General features: G+C 48.6%; 1 long non-coding RNA gene and 1 pseudogene across 1 annotated transcript; both read right to left on the reverse strand.

The window, feature by feature from the left end:
- Positions 1-260: 260 nt before the first annotated feature.
- LOC142069106 (uncharacterized) lies at positions 261-6,351 on the reverse strand. Its single transcript, XR_012664957.1, has 4 exons — positions 5,236-6,351; positions 4,556-4,671; positions 2,259-2,309; positions 261-557 (listed from the first exon to the last, which is right to left on the reverse strand). It is a non-coding gene; the product is annotated as an uncharacterized LOC142069106 (long non-coding RNA).
- Positions 6,352-8,092: 1,741 nt separating this feature from the next.
- Positions 8,093-15,531, reverse strand: LOC142068971 (zinc finger protein RFP-like; annotated as a pseudogene).
- Between the last annotated feature and the right edge of the window lie 535 nt (positions 15,532-16,066).

Consider the following 16,066-nt stretch of genomic DNA (forward strand, 5'->3'; position numbering starts at 1 on the left):
AGGTGCTAGATTGTGCAATACAGTCAGTTGAAGAACATTTCATGCAGCTCAAGGAACACAGCAGTATGTTTGGGATGTTGTATGATATTCCAAAACTCCTCACTGTCCCTGAAGAAGACCTACACCAGCAATGCAGGGCACTAGAGACAGTGTTGACACATGATGATATTGATGCGAGTGATTTAGGTGATGAACTGAAAGCCCTTTCAAGATACATTTCAGCAGGATCAGCTCCAAAGGCTGTCCTGGAATATATGTGCACAAAGAAGATGAGTCACCTCTTTCCAAATGCTTTTGTTGCTCTGCGCATACTTCTAACACTTCCTGTAGCAGTTGCCAGTGGAGAACGCACCTTCTCCAAGCTGCAGTTAATAAAAACACATCTGTGCTCCACAATGACACAGGATAGGCTGGTCGGCCTTGCAACCATCTCAACAGAGCATGAGCTGGCCCAGACGGTGGACCTTCAGCAGGAAGCAGTTCAAATCTTTGCAGCCAAGAAGGCATGGAAAGCACCACTTTGATTATTCAAACAGACAAAAATGCCAGTGTTCACTCTGCAGACAAGAAAAGTTACATTTGCTGTTCAGGCGTTTAAAAGTTAAATGTTACTTAAAATTTTGGAACAAGGCATTTGAAGTTGTTAGTTCAACGCTACGAACTGCTGCCTGCACAATTTGCGACCTGTAGTTGCTACTGACATCTCTATTCTCCCTTTTACTGCCATGAAACAATTTGCTGCCTTTGCCTTTCCCCATCCTGCAGTCCAGAGGGAGCATTCCCATCGCAACTTGCTACCTGTCACCTTTCCCCATCCTCTACCTTTCCCCATCTCCTGGCCCAGGGGTAACAGAGCGCGATGATGGGGGTTCCCCTCTCACAGTATTGCTACCTCTCCCTTTCCTCATGCTCTGGTCCAGGGGCAGCGCGTTATAGGTTTAAACCTATCGCCTATTAATTTGAAAAATATGAAAAAAGAAAAGGAGGACTTGTGGCACCTTAGAGACTAAAATTTATTTGAGCATGAGCTTTCGTGATCTACAGCTCAAAGTGAGCTGTAGCTTATGCTCAAATAAATTTGTTAGTCTCTAAGGTGCCACAAGTACTCCTTTTCTTTTTGCGGATACAGACTAACATGGCTGCTACTCTGAAATTTCATTTGGTGACCCCTAGTTTTTATGTTATGAGAAGAAGTAAACAACACTTCTTTATTTACTTTCTCCACACTCGTCATGATTTTATAGACCTCTATCATATCCCTGCTTAGTCGTCCCTTTTCCAAGCTGAAAAGTCCCAATCTCATTAATCTCTCCTCATATGGCAGCTGTTCCATACCCCTAATAGTTTTTGTTGCCCTTTTCTGAACCTTTTCCAATATATCTTTTTTGAGATGGGGCAACCACATCTGCACGCAGTATTCAAGATGTGGGCGTACCAGGGATTTATATACAGGCAATATGATATTTTCTGTCTTATTATCCACCCCTTTCCGAATGATTCCCAACATTCTGTTTGCTTTTTTGACTGCCGCTGCAGTCCTGATTCTCTGCCTGGTTCAGTACTGGCCTTAGCGTGGTCTCCCCGCAAGGGACCTTCCACCAGCTGGGGATGGATAGAGCCCAGCACGAGTCCATGCTCCTGACGCTAGGGTGAGAGGGAAGTATAGCACAGGAACTGGTGGGAGACACTTCCTTAACTCTTTATTTCCCAGTTTTCAGAGGTTGAAATATGGGTTCCTTTCATGTTCTGGGAGAGTACAAGGCACTGATGGTCAACCTGCACTCTGTGTTAATGATGTTTTCCAGTAGTGAAGCTTGTCTTTCATATAAAAAATAAAAATTGAGCAAATTTCTAGTCCTTATAATTGCCGAGAGAAGCAGAAAAATGTGACCTGAGTGTGCCCTAAAGGCTGATTATTGGACCTAAAAAATGTACCCTACTTTCCAATTGTAAATAGTATGTGCACGTTCATACATCACAAAATGGGAATGGGCGATGGGCTGGATGATTCCCTGTTCTGTTCATTCCCTCTGGGGCACCTGGCATTGGCCACTGTCGGAAGACAGGATACTAGGCTAGATGGACCTTTGGTCTGACCCAGTCTGGCCATTATGATATAATGGTTCCTTCTAACCTTGGAATCCATAGCTCTGTATTGGTGGAAACCTCTCGTTTGAATTCAGAAGTGTCTTCTAAAAAATTAATCCGGAGATTTTAATTAATAATTGTCGTAGGAAAATATCCTTATGAAAACTTACCCTCTTTCTCTGCCTTGGAGATCAGAAAGTTCAGTTGATAGGGCAGGGTCTCTAGAGGAAGAAAAGATCAGAGGAGAGGTGATTTGCCCCTTTCTTGTAGGAAAATAGCCTCATGAAAACGGGGCTGGATTCACAAAGAAACTTAGGCAAGCTGACGCTTAGCATCACAACACCCAACGCTTAGGCACCTAGAAAGTCACTGTGATTCACAAAGCCAGAGTCAGGCTCCCAGGCAATCTGCACCATGAATGGGGAGAGAGATGCGCCTTGGAATGAGCTTCATAAAAGCCAGCATACTAGGCGACTCCCTGCTTACGCCAGCCAGTGGGAAATGCCAAGGTGCGGGGGTGTGCTAAGCCCTGGCCCCCTCAGGGAGTTCGGCGACCGAATCTGGGCAGCACCGTAGGCGCCTCCCTCGGCGTGGGATTCTCAGCTGCGAGCCCTCTCTTGATGACCGGCACCTGTGCCATTTTTTTTGGCAAGAAGCCTGGCGGGGGAAGGAAACCCACCTCGCTCGTAACTTTTAGCCCTGTGGTTAGAACACTCAGCTGGCCTTTGGGAGACCCCTGGTTCAAGTCAAGCCTGTGCCGCAGAGGGAGCAGGAATTTGAAATGGGATCTACCACCTCTCAAGGAGTGCCCTAATCTCTGGGCTGCAGGATTGTCTGATACTGGGTGCCCACATGCTCTCCTGTGGGAGAGGTTCCACTGGGGATAATCAATAATTCATTGGGCCAGAGGCAGAGAGAAATCATGAGAACGTCCCAGGTGGTTAGAGCATGCTCTTGGGAGGGATGCCCAGAAGCCTGTCCCGCTGCTCAATTATTTATACACAGTGGATCAGATTCAAAAGGGGCAACAGAGAGGCCTATATCAGACCCCTGTTGGAATCCCTTCTTCCCCTCAGGGGGACAGAGGATTGGAACTGGGGATCTCCCACATCCCAGGTCAGTACCCTAATCAGAGAGCTATACATTATAAGGGAGCTCCTCTTTCCCTAGAGCCTGGTTCTTTTGGGTAAGTTCACATATAGGGCCCGAGTCAGTAAGCGAGCTCAGAGCAGGCATTTCAGATTGTGGCCCTGTAGGTGAGTTAGGAGGAGGAACCCCTTTCTTTCCCCAGTTCGTGTATCTCTCTGGGGCTTAGCTGTCTTGGTAGCTGGACTGGAACTGCAGTGCGCATGCACAGAGGCAGAAACATAGGTGCCTAGGGGACTTTTACCGCAAAAATAGAGGTGATGAGTAATTTTAGGCACCTACAAGGTTTGGTTGCAGCTGAGTGGGGGGTCTTTGTGAATCCCAGTGTGGTCTGATTCTGGGACTGAGGTGCCTAAAATGGCAAGTAGACCCCCTCACCCCAAGTCCTTTTGTGAATCTAGCCCATACCCTTTCTCTCTGCATTTGAGCTCAGTTCATAGGGCTGGGTCTCAAGAGAAAGGAAGGATTGGAAGAGAGGTGATTTCATGTTGTCTTGACTCTGGTGACATTTCTACCGTTAATTAATGTAACCGTGATTGAGAGAGACAAGCTTTGGAGCTTACTCAGAGCTCTTCTTCAGGTCCGTGTAGCTCAAAAGCTTGTCTCTGTCACCAACAGGAGTTGGTCCAATAAAAGCTATGTCCTCCCCCACCCTGTCTAATATCCTGGGGCTGACACGGCTGTCGCAGCACGGCATGGAACCGTGCTGTAATTCTGAGAGACAGCCCAAAGGAAAAGACCACAGAACGAGAGGCAGGTCGGAATGGGGAGACCTTTCCAGTGAGACCAAACTAAAGTGAAATCATCGTCCAAAATATATCGTCCATCTCCTGCCTTACTCCAACGATCTCAAAGCACTCGGTGGCATTCACTAATTAGCACAACAAGGTAGGTTGGCTATTATTTCCTCCTTTTTCAAGATGGAGGAACTTGAGGTACAGAGTCTGGGATTTTCAAAAGGGCTGAGGCCACGTGGTGGCCAACTCCCATTGACAGTCAGAGAGAGATGGGGCCTAAATCCCTTAGGTCCCTTGGAAAATCCCAGCCATGGAGGTGAAATTCAACATTTTCTAAAACATCTGGCGATTGTGTGTCTCTGAAATGCTGAGTGGCCAATTTTGACACCCATGGTTGGGTCTGAGACAATCCAAGTGGAGGCTTGGCAAACTGGCATCAGCCCTGAGCCCTCCCCATCCCACCCACAGACGTCTAGCTGTGACGAGCTGAGAACTAATAGGCCAGAGTCCAACTCCTTCCACAGTCAGAGGCACATCTCGATGTGCCATCGCCATATCATGAGCCCAAATAACTGTTAAGTTACCTTTGAATTTCTTCAGAGCCTCCTGTAGACAAACATTTCTTTGGGAAGAGACGCCAATTCTCTCGCTCACATCCTGTGACACAGCCATTGGTTTCTTGAACTTCACCTTCTCACACCTGGGGGGGGGGGGGGAGGGGGAAACACCCTAAATCTTTTCTTTCTTGAGAATGAGCGACCAGAGGCTGCTCTCTTGTGGGCTCAATGAGAGCTTCTAACTCCCACTGGTGAGACAATTCATCTCCTCACTGGAGTTTTTAAATGCCTAGCTCCTCCAATGGGAGTTAAAGAGAGTAAGGGGTCCCACAGGCTGCCCCTCAGAGAGAAGGGCCTAATCTCATGGGAAAGGATGCTCCAGTGGTTAAGGGGTTGCTGTAGGACTCTGGAAACCTATGTTCCACTCCCTGCTCTGCCACAGCCTCCCTGCATGGCCTTGGGCAAGTCACTTAAGGCTTGATTTTTAAAGGTGCCTCCTGGGATTTTCAAAAGCACCTAACCAAGTCAGGCTCCCAACTGCCACTGATCACAATGGGAGGTGCCTAACTCGCTTAGCTGCTTTGGAAAACCCCACCAAGTGCCTAGCTACGTCTCAGGTGACTAAATGCCCTGCAAAATCTGACCCTGGGGGGAAGTCCCCTTCTAGCACCACGACGCGTGAGGGGGAGTGGGAAGGAGTCACATACCTGCTCCAGGTGCTTTTGATGTCCTAGAAAAGAGAAAGAGTTCAGTCCCAAGTGCCACAAGATGCGGATCGCTTCTGCTCTGCAGGGGACTTGCTTTGCCATCCCTAGTTGAGCTCGAGATGCAGTTCTCTGCAGTTAGCAACTTCAAAAGTCCATTCACAGATTTCGATGGAATGGGACCCCTAAGCACACACCATGACTGTGGGTTTTCTCCTTCTAAATTCTATGGCATTTGCTCAAACAGACTGATCAGACGCATGAATCCTTGACTGCCACATGCAACTGCTGTGTCCAGAGCGTTTGCCTTTCTCCATGTATGCAATTCTGCTCAGCAGTTCTGGAAGCTGGATTCATTCTCATTTCTTAATAGGCCCTGCAAAGAACTTTGCTTTCCTAATCTCTCACTTCCTAGAAAGTGGAGTTGTGCCTTTTATTGCTTTCATATCGTTAGGGCCCTTCATTTTCAGTTTTTATTTTAGTTAATTTTTCCTGGGATTTTATCAGTGTTTATTACCACAATAAAAACAGGTGCAAATCAGTGCAGAAAACTATTAAGTTTTCTGGTTAAATATCGGGGTTTGTTTTGGTGGATGGAAAGACAGGGAGAAAAAGTATTCAGTAGATGAATGCTTTGAATTCTGTTCATCCCTGTGGTTTGCTGCAGAACTAAAACAGAACTCAAAGCACAAGGGCCCCCCTGAGTTTAAGAAAACAATATATCTGTAATCCCCAAATAAAACGTTTCATTTGAACAAACAGGTTACTGGTGTAGAATCACAGAATATCAGGGTTGGAAGGGACCTCAGGAGGTCATCTAGTCCAAGCCCCTGCTCAAAGCAGGGCCACTCCCCAGCTAAATCATCGCAGCCAGGGCTTTGTCAAGCCTGACCCTAAAAGCCACTAAGGAAGAAGATTCCACCACCTCCCTAGGTAACCCATTCCAGTGCTTCACCACCCTCCTACTGAAAAAGTTTTTCCTAATATCCAACCTAAACTTCCCCCACTGCAACTTCAGACCATTACTCCTTGTTCTGGCATCTGGTTACCACTGAGAACAGTCTAGATCCATCCTCTTTGGAACCCCCTTTCAGGTAATTGAAAGCAGCTATCAAAAAATCCTCCCCATTCTGCTCTTCTGCAGACTAAGCAATCCCAGTTCCCTCAGCCTCTTCTCATAAGTCATGTGCTCCAGCCCCCTCATCATTTTTGTAGCCCTCCGCTGGACTCTTTCCAATTTTTCCACATCCTTCTTGTAGCGGGGGGCCCAAAACTGGACACGGTACTCCAAGTGAGGTCTCACCAATGCCGAATAGATGGGAATGATCACGTCCCTCAATCTGCTGGCAATGCCCCTACTTATACAGCCCAAAATGCCGTTGGACTTCTTCACAACAAGGGCAGATTGTTGACTCATATCCAGCTTCTCGTCCACTGTAACCCCTAGGTCCTTTTCTGCAGAACTGCTGCCTAGCCATTCGGTCCCTAGTTTGTAGCAGTTCATGGGATTCTTCTGTCCTAAGTGCACTTGTCCTTGTTGAACCTCATCAGATTTCTTTTGGCCCAATCCTCTAATTTGTCTAGGTTCCTCTGTATCCTATCCCTACCCTCCAGCATATCTACCCCTCCTCCCAGTTTAGTGTCATCTGCAGGTGCAATTGCTGAGGGTGCAATCCACACCATCCTCCAGATCATTAATGAAGATATTGAACAAAACCGGCCCCAGGACTGACCCTTGGGGCACTCTGCTTGACACTGGCTGCCAACTAGATATGGAGCCATCGATCACTACCTGTTGAGCCTGACAATCTAGTCAGCTTTCTATCCACCTTATAGTCCATTCATCCAGCCCATACTTCTTTAACTTGCTGGCCAGAATGCTGTGGGAGACCGTATCAAAAGCTTTGCTTAGAACGATTAGTCTATAAATATTCACCTTCGATAATTGGGCCACACCATTTGCAGCGCATACGCTCAACTTCATCCTTCTCTCCTGTTGTTGTTTCTTTAGCCCTTTTGAATACTTCCTTGTGTTCTGAAATGTATTCTGATGTAGATTTTCATTTTCTTCCCATTTCAGTGCGTCAAATCTTTAACCCATTGTCTACTAACAGTTTGAAATGTGTACTTGGTGGGCGTGTGATTTATCAGTAGGTTCAGACGCACACGCACTTCAGAGCTTGCGTGCGTGCCTGTTGGTTTATTGTGTGCATCTGCTAGAACAATACGCTCTTTCTTCAGCGGGCAGCTTTGCATATACACACAGACTAATGTATTATCGGAATACAGAGATCTCATGCAATGTATTGTATTTTCTTAATAAAACAAGTTTTTTGTATATATTTGAATGATAAAAAAGTAGGATGAAAATCAGAAAAACCTCAATAATACTTTTTTGTAAAACCCAGAAATTTTTTGGTAAAAATTGGTTTAAACTGAAAATGAAAGGGCTTACACAGGATGTCTCAAAAAGGCCTGAACCATCTGCCTTTAAAACAGCAAAACTGTTTCCACATTGGAAATATTAGAAATGTCACATTTTGTTTTCCCTCACTTCGCTAAAGGACACACTGACAGTCTCCATTGTGGAGTAGGACCTCTCCAAGAACTTAATAAACTCCAAAGCTAATCAATCAGAATCTCTCCCTTCCCTGGGCAGGGATCTGGGTGTCTCTAACTGTCTCACCTGCAGGAATTCACTTGTTGGCTGCTGACACTTCTCTTCTATCTCACTGATCAAGTCACCGAGACGGGAAATCTTTTCAGACAGTTTGGTGACATTTTCATCCTGTATCTTCACAATTTCCTTGTCCAGCTCTTCCAGTTGGGCCAGCAGGAGTCGCTCTTGCTCATCCAGGAACTACCGCAGTTGCTCAAATTCAGACATGATCTTCTGCCTCTCAGCTTCTATCTTTCCCTATAATGAAGGGACACAAACAGGAAAGGACAGATCAAGGACAAGGGTTGCCAGATGTCCAGTTTTCAACTGGGAAGTCCAGTCAAAAGGGAAACCTGGCAGTGTCCGGTCAGCACTGCTGACTGGACATGAGAAGTCCGGTTACCCACAGTAACTGGCTTCCACCACCAGAGGGCGAGAAGAGCAGCAGCTGCTGCTGGAGCCTGGAGGAGCACTCAGGGATGGCTCCATGGGGGGGAGAAAAGTACCGGCATCTCCCCCATCCTGCTCCAATCACCCCTCCACCCCTGGAGCGTGGCCCTCCCTCTCCCACCCTGCCCCAGTCACCTCCACCACACCCCTAGAGCTCTGCTCAGCTGGCAGGGGGAGGGAGGTGGAGAGAGCAGCAAGCGACAGTGGGAGAGGGACAGAGGAGGGGGGGTGGGACCTCGAGGGAAAGTGGCGGCAGGGCACAGGGCAGGTTCCAGTGCTCAGCATCCGGTTTTCACAAATGAGAAAGTTGGACATCCCAGACTCTCCCCATGTCCCTGATAGGAACAGTTCTTAGAGCCCTCTTTTCATATCAACCTACTACAAACACATGGTTGAGATTTCAGGAGAATATGCCTGACAGTCTCTCAGCTGGCCTGAATGAACAACATGTTCCGAAGTGCCTTCGGGACGTACGCCTCCAGTTCCCATTTTCAAAAGGTCACTTTGGATGCTAAGGAGCCTAAGTTTCTTTGAAAGTGACTTTTGAAAATAGGACAGCTCACCCTGCATTTTAAGCCCCTAAATACCTTTGAGAATCTCGCCCTTAACCACTTGCAAAATTGTTAACCCTAGGCTCCGAAATCACTTAGGCACTTCTGAAAATGGCACCCAATCTCTCTAAAATGATGAGTTTTCAGGTCTGAGTGGCTCAGTATATTCTGTTGATCATCTAGAATCTTTCAATAGCAGAAAGGTTGGAAGGGGGGAGGTCTGACTCAGAATCAGAAATACATTGGCAGAGAGTTGTGGAGAAGACTGAAGAAGGAAAGGGTTCTGCTGGTTATCCACATAAAACACCAGTTACAAAACACACCATGCAAAATGCTTCTTCTCCAGCTTTTGCATGTTTCATCTGGCATTCTGTTAATTACACTGTCCCAGAGGAAACCAGTTGTGCCTGGTGGAGATTCAGGAGGAAGATTTCTGAGATACAAAATAGCCACTGGGTGCCTAAGTCCTGCTGACAGTCCATATGAATTAGGCACCTAATCACCATACGTGCCTTTGAAAATCTCCCCTGAAATCAGAGTTTGTAGCTGGATGTGTGGGGAATAAGATCAGTGCTTTGAGTTGAAACTGGAAGCCAGTGGAGGAATGAGCCCAGAGGGATGATAAACAAAGATAAACATGATCACACCCTGCAAGGGTGTCTCAACAAGAGACAAAGTGCTTGAGGTTATCAAGATGATGTTTAAAAAAACTGTGAATGGTACAGAGTAGAACCGTGGTTCTCAAACTTTTTTACTGGCGACCCCTTTCACATAGCAAGCCTCTGAGTGCGACCCCCCGAATAAATTAAAAATACTTTTTAATATTTTTAACACCATTATAAATGCTGGAGGAAAAGCGGGGTTTGGGGTGGAGGTTGACAGCTCACGACCCCCCATGTAATAACCTTGCGACCCCCTGAGGGGTCCCGACCCCCAGTTTGAGAACCCCTGGAGTAGACGTTTCTGGATACCAGGGAATAATGTACGGATTATCAAGAGGAGCGAAGTTCGGTTTCAGATCGAGAGGCGTAAGGAATCCATACTCTGCAATATCCCCGATTGGGGGTAAGAGGTTAAGGGGTCAAAGTACAGACACTGAGACATGAGGGTACGTTGTTTATATAATAGCTATGTTCAGGTGTGGTGTATAATGGGTGGACACAATCATGAGGATGGACTGACCCTCATTTTGTGAGATTTAACGTTCAGTGAGTTTATGGTTCCAGTTCATATGGTCCAACGGACAAAGTCTCTCGGTCCCCAATACATCACAGCTCACCCTGATCTGAGCTTGACCTTGCTCCCAGTTAGCACATTTTATCTCAGTTTAACTGGACAAGGTGAACCCTACACACCACACTAGGGTCAAATTAAACTAGGTTCAAAATGTTTGCCTGTGAGGGCCTTGCACCAGAACAAAGACATTACATTAAAAAGTGATTTGAGGTACATCTGTACTACACAAATGTTGTGGTGGTGTGTAGAGGACGTACACTATATGCACCCGCTAACATGGGCATAAATAGCAGTGTAAATGGCGAGGCATGGCTTAAGCAAGTAGAGTCGCAATATGCCTGAACCCTCTGGGTATAAACCCTACACACAGGGCTCTATACGCCCCCAAGCAGGGCCTCCCCCATCTACACTGAGTGTCCCGCTGCTTCCCCAGTGCCAGAGCCTTTCCCCACCACAGGAAAAGGCTCCAGGGAGTGGAGGAAGGCTCCGGCCGCTCCGCTGCCTCCCCCTGCTGGAGTCTTTTATTCACACATGTAGCTACACATGACAGTGTGGACACAGCCTGTTTCTCACTGTGCTGTGTAGCTACACATACCCTACAGGATGCCCCCAGCGGTGTGCCGTGTAGACGTAGCCATAGCTAAATCAAAGCAGTGCTGCGTGTAGACAAGGGCTGACACTCTCCCCACAGAGAGAAATATCACCCCTGACTGATGTAACTTCTGGACCATAACAATGGGGACCTACCAGATATTCCTGGCTTTGCGTCTCTGCATCCTGTTTCCACTCCAGAAGTTCTCCTCTCTCTTGCTTCAGTGTGTTCAATTGGGTTTGAATTTGTTCCTGAGGCAAGAAAAAACAATGTTGGGGTGGGGGGGGGGGAAGGTCAGCCTGCTGAGGAGTCTGTCCTCTGTGCAATTTATATACAGTGCAGTGCTGATTTCATTATCTGAAGCTGGGATTTTCAAAGAAGTCTCATGAAGTTGGGTTCTCAGCTACCATTGACTTTCCATCTCCCTCTCAAGTTGCCCCAGGACGGTGCTCATGGCAATGTCACAATTGACTCTTGAGAGGTGGGAGATTCAAATCTCTTCTCCTCACCAGGCAGAGGGAGAACTTGAACTGGAGTCTCCCCATACAAGGTGAGTGCCCTACCCGCAGGCTAACAGTTATGAAGAAAGTCTTCAACCTCTTCCCCGGCCACGTTGTGCGGAGCAACACAGGTGCAGAACTCCATCTTGCATGAAACAGCTTAGGTAGCTAAGCCACTCGACTCCAGGAGAGGGGTTCCCAGGTGTGGATCAGAGACAGGCCCATTCCTACACCAAACTCTGAGGGAGTTGGGGCTTAGGACACACCCCTCTCATCAGTATCTCCGGAGGGCTAGTCTCCCCAGCTAGCACGCTGGCTTTTGTGGATGCCTCTCTCCCCCCACATGCCTAATTCAGGATTTGTTGTTCCAAACTGTACCAGATGACTGGAGGATAGCTGATGGAAAGCCAGCTTTTTTAAAAAGGCTCCAGAGGAAATCCTGGCAATTACAGGCCGGCAACTGTAAGGGCTTGTCTGATTGTCAGATGCTGGGACTGGGCAACAGGGAATTAATCCTTTGATAACTGCCGGGTTCTGTTCATTCCCTCTGGGGCACCTGGCATTGGCCACTGTTGGAAGACACGATACTGGGCTACATGGACCACTGGTCTGACTCAGTGCAGCCGTTCTTATGTCCTTAGTGATTTTCTAGGTGCCTAAAAGTTAGGCATTGCAGCGCTGAGCATCACAACACCCAAGTGCATTTGGGGATTCGGGCCTAAATCTCCTTTGCAAATGGGACTTCGGCCCTAAAGTCAGTTGGTGCTCTTGAAAATGTGCTCGAAGGATCTTCTTCTGTAATTCACCGGGGGTGAGGTGTTGCAGAGCCACAGAGAGGATTTAAAAGCACAGCTCCCATTCATTTCATGGCAGCTGGGCATCTCAGGCCCCATTGTCAGCCCTGCTTACTTTCCTTCTATGCTGTATATGTCATGCTGCCAGGGAAGAGAGAGGCCTTGGGGGCACCAGACCTAATATAGAGACTTAGGGACTCTGTCTAGAACAGCCCTTTGCCTCCAGCGAATCCTCCAAGTGCTGCAGGGCAAAGGGTTGAAGTCGTATCCATTTTGCAGCAGTGTAGGGTAGGGTGCCCTGCTCCCAGGCAATGACAGAGAAAACTATATGAAGAAAGCTGGACATCAGAGAGTTAAAGCTGAGCAACTTAAAGGGAAGGGAGTTTTGGTAAGAATGTTTAACACACTTTAAAAAAAAATAGTACATTAAACTCCAGTGCCTAATGAACACTTGGGAGAAAGAGACTCCTGGTTAAAAATCCAACACACTCACAAGGTGCATAAATATTGTGCTCGATTGTTCGGCATGGGGGAAAGGGCTTGTTCAACATGGTCCTTGGAATCAGCCATTTTCTTCCTTTAATCTTATTGTGGCACTACTAGAGCCCACTTCGTCCTTACAGCTAGCGTGGCGTACAGCACAGCGGATTCTGCCCCGAGGGGATTGCTCTGTCCAACAGGCTTTTTAAGGTTCCAATCCACTTGGGCTTCATGGGCCCTAGAATGTTGCAAAACTTCAAAGGTTGTATGGGCAGGACGTGAGCCACTGGTTCAGGGAGGCTAACCCCCAGTCTGGCCCCTTCTGCCAGAGGCCCCCCCAGACCAGCCATGGGGGAAGAGCTGCAGATCCCCGGCAGGAAGCAAGAGGGAGTCTGGGGGTGGAGGGGGCCACGCAGGGCTGTGCCTCCCCTGGCCCGTCATACCCGTCGCCCATGATTTCTGCTTCAGGAGCAGCGAAGTGACCATCCTTCAGCAAACCCGGGAAAACGGGAATTCATCATCCTGGTTTTTCCTTGAGGAAAAGGTTACGCAGATTAACCTTTGTTTCTTAAACAGAAATCTTTCAGGGCACCTTATGCGTCAGAAAGTAGCAGAGAACAAACTCCTTGAGAACACTGCTGACCATGTGTTATTTTTCTGTGGCTCGCCTGAAAGCAGCGGTCATCAGCTGTGAAATGCTCAAGCTGGGGCGCTATGGCTCCAGTCTGCAGCTGTGCTGAGATGTTGGTAATGTGACGGTACAGAACTGCATGACAGGAGTGATGAGAGGCGGTGTGGTCGAGTGGCTAGGGTACTAGGATGGGCATGGGGAGGCCAGGGTTTAATTCCTGGCTCTCCTACTGAGCTGCTTTGTGGGCTTGGTTAAGTCACTGCCGCTTCTGTGCCTCTGTTTCCCTCCCACTCCTTTGATTTGTCTCCGAGCATGCCCACCAGATCAGGCCCCGTAGAGGAGAGAAGCAGAATGCCTGGTTTTCCCCAGCTCATGGATTGCTCTGGGTGTGGCCAGGAGACAGGCAGCCAGATGCCATGGGGGGCAGCTGTGCACATGCCCAGAGACAGAAACACAGGCACTGAAAGAAGTTGTACCCTGAATACACAGGCACTGAGTGAGTCTGGGCTCCTCCATAATGACAGGTTTCAGAGTAGCAGCCGTGTTAGTCTGTATTCGCAAAAAGAAAAGGAGGACTTGTGGCACCTTAGAGACTAACCAATTTATTTGAGCATGAGCTTTCGTGAGCTGCAGCTCACTTCATCGGATGCATAAAAGTGGATTATCATACACATTGTAAGGAGAGTGATCACTTTAGATAAGCTATTACCAGCAGGAGAGTGGGGTGGGGGGAGAAAACCTTTTGAAGTGATAAACACCCATTTTTTCATGCTCTGTGTGTATAAAAACATCCTCACTGCATTTTCCACTTTTATGCATCCGATGAAGTGAGCTGTAGCTCACGAAAGCTTATGCTCAAATAAATTGGTTAGTCTCTAAGGTGCCACAAGTACTCCTTTTCTTTTTGGGCTCCTACAGGAATTCTGGGGATTGCAGTGGAGCCTCAAACTGGCATTTAGGTGCCTAAACTCCAGATTTATCCACTTAAATCTGGGGTATAGACACCTTAAGTACCTTTCAGAATCCCCAGCCTTTGTCTACCTTGACTGTTTACATCAGTGGTCCCCAAACTGGAGCACAGAGGAACATTTGAGGGAGCATGGCAGGGCCAAGACCAGCCCCCACAAGGGGCAGGAAGGGAGTGCCACTCAGATCTGCTATGGCCCCCTTGGCCCTGGCTCCTACCCCAGCTCCACTCCCAGCCCCAGTCTTGACCCTGGCTCTGCTCCCAAACCCAGTTTGAGCCCCCGACTCCCGGCCCAGCCCCACTTCCAACCCCAAGACACCCCCACAGCTGTGGCCCCAGCCTCTGATTGTGGCCCCACTCACAGTTCCCAACTGCAGCTGCGGGTGGGGGGCCATAGCCAGGGTAAGGGAGAGCCTGAGGGGAAAAATTTGGGGACCACTGGTTTAGACTCTCTGTGTGTTTGTACAGAGCCTCGCACAACAAGGGCCCTGATCTCGGTGCCGTTAGGAGCTATTGTAATACAAATTGCAAACATGCCCAAACCGAAGTAATTACCCTGCACAGCAGATTCCTACCTTGTAGGCCTGGGCAGCCTCCTCTGTGGGGACCACCCTGTGAGTACGGTGAGCCCGGGACTCTCTGCAGATCACACAGATGAGCATTTGGTCCTGGTTACAGAAGAGTTTGAAAGGCTCCTGGTGCGCCTTGCACCAACCTTCTCCTGCTGCTGTTTGGAAACTCAGCTGCTTGGCTATTTCCACAAAGTTCCCCAGTTGTCTGTTCGGCCTGAGGGTCCTCTGGGGAAAGTCCTCTGCACTGAGGACAGGAGACAGCTGTATCCGATCCCTCTCAGCACTGGGTGATGCAGGCTTGGCAGAAACCGTGCCAGCAATCTAAAAACACGGGATCCTTATAAAAACTCAGACAGATGGAGCAAGTTGCTTCATCTTGGAAGCTTTTCAGAGGATTCACTGCAGCCATGGCTCCCTGCAGACAGTGTCACAGGGATCTAAGATGTGGTTTAACCCCAACTGGGCGTTTTTCACGTGGCTTCTTTGGGGGCTTTTTTGGCTGCTTTTTTTTTTTTTAAATGTCCTGCCGGAGAACATGATTGGCTCCCTGTTGCCCAATCCCTCTCCCAACACCCAAAGCAAGGAGAGGGGAAGAAACCAGGACTCTGAGACTGACAGTTCCCAGGGCCAATGGGGGAGAGGCCAGTGCGACAGGTCAGCCTGATAGGGCATTACAGATGAAGGAGGGAACCTGGAATCCAGCTCAGTCAGCTGTGGGTTGGGTTCGTCTTCCCTAAGTGAGGTCCTCGCGGTGAGAGTGTTGCATGATGCGTGTGTGTGTGTCCGTGCCCTGCAGTGCCTACTCTCTCCCCACCGCCTGCCTCCTGCCTGGACTGCTCGGGGGGTTGGGTGAGCTGATAACAGTGGGCTGTGGTCAGTGATCTTTCTGTTGGTGCATTTCTGGTGGTGGTGTTGCACCTGCATGGGGGAGGGGGGACGCAGGCAGTGGGTGACAGGGGGTTGCAAAGCTGGGGGGGGCTGCAGCACAGCTTGGGCCAAGTTGGGGCTGGGGAGGACTGGGGAGTGGCCAGGCTGGGTTTGGGGGTTGTGGGGGGAGGGAGTGGCGTGCACAGCACCACCGCTGTTGGCCAGTGATGCTTGGGGCATTTCTGGTGGGGTGGTGCGCTGTTGAGGGGGGTCTTTTGGGGGTCCGGTGTTATTACGGCTGTACTAGCGGTCGGCCACTGGCATGATGGACATGGACCGGTGCCGACCCAAAGCAGATTGGCTTGTTTTGGGTGATTTGGAGGGGTGGGGAACGTAGGCAGAAATTAAACCTTGTCTGTCTGAGGAGAGGAATGAAACTGATGTGTAAAAAGTTGCTTAAATCCACCTCCGATTTTGCTTTGGTTTAGTGTCTATAATGGGGCTACTCAGTCTGCTGCCTCAATTTTGTCACTGG

This window comes from Caretta caretta, chromosome 14 (genome assembly GCF_965140235.1).
Source record: "Caretta caretta isolate rCarCar2 chromosome 14, rCarCar1.hap1, whole genome shotgun sequence".
Classification (NCBI taxonomy): domain Eukaryota; kingdom Metazoa; phylum Chordata; order Testudines; family Cheloniidae; genus Caretta; species Caretta caretta.